Below are 6,673 nucleotides of genomic sequence, written 5' to 3'. Positions count from 1 at the left end.
AAGGGTAGTATTAGTCATGATTAGCATGGCTAATATTCTTCTATTGGTATTAAGCTTTTCCCTCTTTGTTGACTAAACCGGTGTCCAATGACGAGTTTCTTGCTGGTTTTTCTCGGTACCGATTAAGCATGCCGAGCCAGTAATATATTCTTTGGACGATTCAAAAACACTTGTTAAAATAAGTATATTTGAAAATCTTTCTATTTCAATAGAGCCAGTGCGTGCCAGACCTTCGTTATTTTATAAAAGCTGAAATTTTTTCTGTGTATCGTCCCCAACACAGGGGGGAACGATCAGTGACTATGAAGTTGGGATCATGGTGGCTTTCGGAGATAACAAGAAAAAATGGCGTAAATAATCTTGCGTCAAAGTATAGTCTTGTATATTTTCTTCGGTGTAATGTTAGAAATCACCACATGCCTTGCCACACTCTTATGTGTCATGGCAACCCCTTGCCAGATACCCTTAAAGTGTAAAAGTTTATTGTTCCAAATGGTTTCCTTTACTGTTAAACTGTGAAAGAAAACAACGTGAGGAAACCTGCATGCCTAAGAGTTCTCCATAATGTTCTCAAAAGTGTGTGAAGTCTGCCAATCCACACTTGGTCAGTGTGGTAGGCTATGGCCTAAGACCTTCCCATTCTGAGAGGAGAACCGTACTTTGTAGTGAGCCGGCCATCGGTTGATCACGATAATCATTATTACCCCCTACATTAGCATAGGCTCTCCCATTACCCGCGGAGGAGTGACGGAGTCTGGAGCGATGCACAATGGCCCTTGTGAGCGCACAACGCCATAAAATACGTGTCCTGAGGTCAACAGATTGGTTATTGGCATCAAAATGCATAGACACGGCATCAGAATGAGTTTATTTACTAGTAGATGCCCGCAACATCGTCTATGGGAAAGTTATTTGATTTTCAAATCAAAGAGCAATGGAGATGGATAGTTCAGCGTGCCACAACAAATGGCCACGGCTGCCCTGTTAAGATTATAACATAACATGTAGGTACTATTATGTATACTGTGCTATAAATGAAGCAAGTAAAGCTAAGCAACTGATATTTGAAAACAAACCAAAAGCTTAATTTGCTATAATCCGCCAAACCAAAGAAATCTGTATAGTGCAACAAGTAGCATGCGACATGCACCGCCGCCCGCCCTCCCACTGATAAACATGCAGGAAAAGCCAGCTACCAAGCAAGCCACCACCACCACGCAGCACCACACAAATCCCAACACAACTCGACGCACGTTTCGTTTGAATGCCTAAAACGTACATAACTCCGAAAAGTTAATGGTGCGTGCCTGGTATCGAACTTCCGACCTCCCGAATAGAAGATAGACATCTTAACCTCAAGGCCATTCCTGATTATTCTGTGCTATAACTTATAACGAAAAAAAATATTCTAGGTCTAGTATATGAGTAAGTCTGTATTAACAGCCGTGATTCATTCGCCAAGCGCTGCACGTCGGCGATGCAAAGTGCGGACAGTCTGCGTCTGCCCGTCTCGTACCCTGTGCCTGTACACTACACATGCACGGAATTGAAATCGAAATACACTTGAAATTCGCTGAACATCTGAAAGCTACTGGAAATTGGTTCATCACTGATGGAATGATCATCTGTTGTAAATTCTGAGGCAATGAGGAATTTCAGGCATAAAGGCTCTTTTTTCCTCTCAGAATGAGAAAGGTTTGCCCATAGTCTATGTCGCTGGCCAAGTTGGTATGGATTGGCAGATTTCAAACACATTTGAGAATATTTTGGAGAACATTCAGGTTTTACTCGCGATATTTTCCTGCACCATTGCACCCAGTAATATTTTATTGCTTAAAATACACATAACTCTGAAATGCTAGAGGCGTGTGCCCAAAATCGAACCGCCGACCCCCCCATATAAGAGGGTTTTAACCACTAGGCTGATGGATTCCAAGTCCTATTAAACAGCTTCCAAAGAACAGAAATTAGGTCATGAAATTACACGCATAAAGACCCGGAAAAACGCCGAGTTTTGTACAAATTAATTTCGAAAAATATAATAGCAGTGCTTGAAGATCAAAATTTTTAATTGCACTTTTAGCACTGGCCTGTACTATAAGTACTATAAGCCGCACTATTTTCTCCCTCTGAAACATGTAAATGTGGGAACAAATATACAAACATACATAAGTATATAGGCGCTGTAACGGGCCGGGCAGGCATGATTTTTCCGGCTCTCTGATTACAGCACTATGGGGTCGACTTTTATACGAAAGATTTTTTTTCCGGACGTTGGTACGTGAATATTTTTAAAAGCAATAGGGAGAATTTTTAATGTGAATATATTTTAATACGGGCACTCGGAACGTAGTTATTATGTAAGTAAGTAATTTTCAATTTCACTCGGGTAGGCGACTAACTAGGTGATCCGAAACACAAGTAGAAAATAAGTAGCAAATTTTTTTGTAATAATTTTATACGCACTCTTTACACTATACATCCTGTAGGTAGGTACCGTAGTAGTGCGGTATTACATTATTATTTACATACCTATGATTTTTCAAACATGTTTTCTAGATTAGAATCTTTAATTTTCAAAATCACACTAATAAATATTATAACTTTATTACCTTTGACGCAAAAACGGACGGACGGAAGAATGGACGGATTTGGCTGAAAAGAATGAAGATAAATTATGCTTTGGATTAACACATAGGTTTGATCCCGGAAAATTAGAGAGTTCCCACGGGATTTTCAAAAAACCTATGTCCTCGTAGATTTCAAATCTATCTACTTTTATAACGTCTAATCCGTATGTTATGTTGGTAGTGACTCTCCCAAAATCATCTATTCAATCAATTATCGCCTGTTAGCAACATTCACCCTTGCATGATTATCAAAATAATTATGTACTAGCTGATACCCGCGACTTCGTTCCTGTAGGTATAGGTATACTTCGATATAGGTTTTGAAAAATCCCGTGGGAACTCATTGGGTTTTTCGGGATAAAAAGTAGCCTATGTGCTAATCTAGGGTATAATCTATCTCCATTCAAAATTTCACCCAAATCCGTCCAGTAGTTTTTGCGTGACAGAGTAACAAACATCCATACACCCATCCATCCATACATACAAACTTTCGCGTTTATAATATTAGTAGGAAGTACTTGTCACTATTTGTACCTAATGTGCGTTGTAAAGAGTGACTTCACTTCTGCGTTTGGCAAACCCGTCTACGCAACGCGTGCGTTATGCGTTTGACAAGATCAGCCGAGAATTGGTTTACGCATCGCAGTTTTGGGCGGCTAGATTTGACTGCAACCGATTTAAAGTCTGATAGAGGAGAGGCGATTATTCATAATTTTAACTATTTAGGAAATGTTAGTTATAGTGTTAAATTGCCAAGTCTACTTGGATTTATTTTATAGACCATATATATATAACTTAAAATTAAAAAACTCCCGACCCAAAAAGAGGGGTGTTATAATTTTGAAGTGTGTATCTGTGTATCTTCTGTGGCATTGTAGCTCCTAAACTAATGAACCGATTTTAATTTAGTTTTTTTTTGTTTGAAAGGTGGCTTGATCGAGAGTGTTCTTAGCTAATAATCCAAGAAAATCGGTTCAGCCGTTTGAAAGTTATCAGCACTTTTCTAGTTACTGTAACCTTCACTTGTCGGCGGTGTTATAAATTTTTAATTTACACTTGTATTGTATGACAGTATTATTACTTCAAGAAAATTTTGTCACTAGCAGTAAGTGAATGCAAGTTCAAATCCTGCCAGTTTCGCAATTTTTGATAAGCTAAAATGCTGTCTTCTTTAAGATGTCTATTTCGCCAAGCATTTTGGCTATAGTATCAATAGCTTTACATAACTAAATATGGCGTTTTTGGGCCTCGGTATGAGAAACACGCACACATATAGGTCGTACAACTTTCCAAGTACTATGTAATATTCCTTTAGGTAGATACGTAGATATATTATAAATATGTGTTTCAATGTAAATTCTCGCAATATTAACATCGGGGTACAAATATCGCGAATGCCGCCACAGCACCGCAAACCGCCAATTTGACTTGCAAGTGTGATCAAAGTCGTGATAATTTGCTCCCTGCTCCGATATTTACCTGACGAACTATTTACTAAAGCCTGGTTAAATATATCTTTTATGATATACTAGCTGATGGCCGCGACTTCGTTCCCATGGATATAGGTTTTTGAAAATCCAGTGGGAACTCATTGATTTTCCGGGATAAAAAGTAGCCTATATATGAATCCAGGGTATAAGTTATCTCCATTCCAAATTTCAGTCAAATCTGTCCGGTAGTTTTTCCGTGAAGGAGTAACAAGCATCCATACATACATACAAACTTTCTCCTTTATAATATTAGTGTGACTAGCTGATGCCCGCGACTTCGTTCGCGTGGATGTAGTTTTTTAAAAATCCCGTGGGAACTCTTTGATTTTCCGGGATAAAAAGTAGCCTATGTGCTAATCCAGAGTATAATCTATCTCCATTCTAAATTTCAGCCCAATCCGTCCAGTAGTTTTAGCGTGAAGGAGTAACAAACATACACACACACACACACACACACACACACACACACACACACACACACACACGCACACACACACACACACACACACACATACAAACTTTCGTCTTTATAATATTAGTGTGATTAGTGGGATTCCTAGAACAGATTTTTCAACCACCGAATTTTTAACTCGTTTTGACTCGGATTGACATTTTGACAGATTTCTTGTACGAAAACTGTCCTATAAACTTCTATTTTCCTCTTACGTCCGCCTCCTATTCCGGCTATTAATAATAATAATAATATCTTTATTTATATAATAATAATAGTAATATCTTTATTTATTCTTTATTGGGGTTTCGATTCCCGGCACACACTCCTAACTTTTCGGAGTAATGCGCGTTTTAAGCAATTAAATATTATTTTCTTTATCGGATAGGCAAACTCCACATACCTTTGAGAATACTATGGAGAACTCTCAGGCACTCAGGTTGACTCACGATGTTTAGTTTCCCGTAAAGCCGTAAAGTGATATTTAATTATTTAAAACGTACATAACTTGAAAAAAGTTAGGGGTATGTGCACGGGATCGAACCCCCGACCGGGAGGAGGGGATTCCATCGAAGAATTGCTTTCGGTGAAGGAAAACAACGTAAGGAACCAGCAAACCTGAAAGTTCTCTACAATGTTCTGAAAGGTATTTGAAGTGTGCCAATCCACCCATGGTCAGCGTGGCGGACTATGCCCTAAAATCTTCTCTTTCTGACAGGAGACTTGTGCTCAGTAGTGAGCCGGTGATTGGATGATGATGATGATGATTGTAAATGCAGTAAACTAATCTTCTGCAAATAATTTGCAAGCTGGTTCGATCCCCGTCCGTCCATATCAATCAATACTCGATTAATCAGACGCAGGACGCGCCCGCGCATCCGCGCGGAAAATCTTACAAAAAACCGAGGGCGAGCGGGGAACGAACTTACGCACTAGTGGACTTGCGATTTAGGCGTAGACTATGGATGCTATGGAGTAGGCCCGGGTAATAGTTTTATTAAAAGTTTTTTATTAGTTAAAACAGAAAAAGAGCATTTGAGAATTTGTAATTTCTGGGTGGGAGGATTCGGCCGTGGTTAGTTACCACCCTACCGGCAAAGCCGTGCCGCGTAGAAACCAAAGTAGTGCTGGGTTTGATAAGAACTGCCATGCCCCCTTTCGCCCGCCCTAACTCCCGCTTCCATCTTAGACTGTATCATCACTTACCTACCACCAGGTGAGATTGCAGTCAAAGCTAACTTGTAACTGAATAAAAATAAAGGTTAAACTTTTGGTATTTTGGTACTTATTGGTACCTTCATAAATAGATAAATAAATAAAAATTTGTAAATTTTAGTAAAAAAATATTTAAACTTCGTAGGCAACTCCATTACTTTGAGCACAGTACCGGGAGAAGGGTAGCTTGTCGATAACAGGGAACTATAAATCATTGTGGGCAAATGTCCTGTCGTTGGCTGCAGATTTGCCTGCCCCGCCCTCGCTTTACCCGAGGCTAAAACCGTAATCATGCTGCTTACAAGCGTCGCTGTTATGTAGAAACCAAGTCAACAATATCGTTTGCCTGTTCATATTCCAAGGACGACATAGTTCAAACCACTTGCACAGCAAACCAGCCTTGAAGGCTAAGCCACTAGGTCATGAGTCCAGCGCACCGTTAGCAAGATATTATATCACCTCGTCGTCATAGTACGTGACCAACTAATTGGGACTAATCTATATTTTAACCCCTGACCCAAAAAGAGGACTGTTATAAGTTTGTATCTGTGTATCTGTCTGTGGCATCGTAGTTACTAAACTAATGAACCGATTTTAATTCAGTTTTTTTGTTTGAAAGGTGGATTGATCGAGAGTGTTCTTAGCTACAATCCAAGAAAATCGGTCCAGCCGTTTGAAAGTTATCAGCTCTTTTCTAGTTACTGTAACCTTCATTTCTCGGGGGTGTTATAAATTTTTAATTTACACTTATAATATTAACTCTTAGTTAAAGAATTTAAACCAAATGAGAGATGTGAAGAGGTGCATTCTGTCGTCATACCTCGACGCAGTTTCTTAGTTAGGTTAGATAAGATTAGCTTTAGGGGCTTTAGGCCAAAAAATTGTGT

The sequence above is a fragment of the Maniola jurtina genome, chromosome 21 (genome assembly GCF_905333055.1).
Source record: "Maniola jurtina chromosome 21, ilManJurt1.1, whole genome shotgun sequence".
Lineage (NCBI taxonomy): Eukaryota > Metazoa > Arthropoda > Insecta > Lepidoptera > Nymphalidae > Maniola > Maniola jurtina.
The sequence above is the reverse complement of the archived record's forward strand: the minus strand, read 5'-3'. Positions refer to the sequence as shown.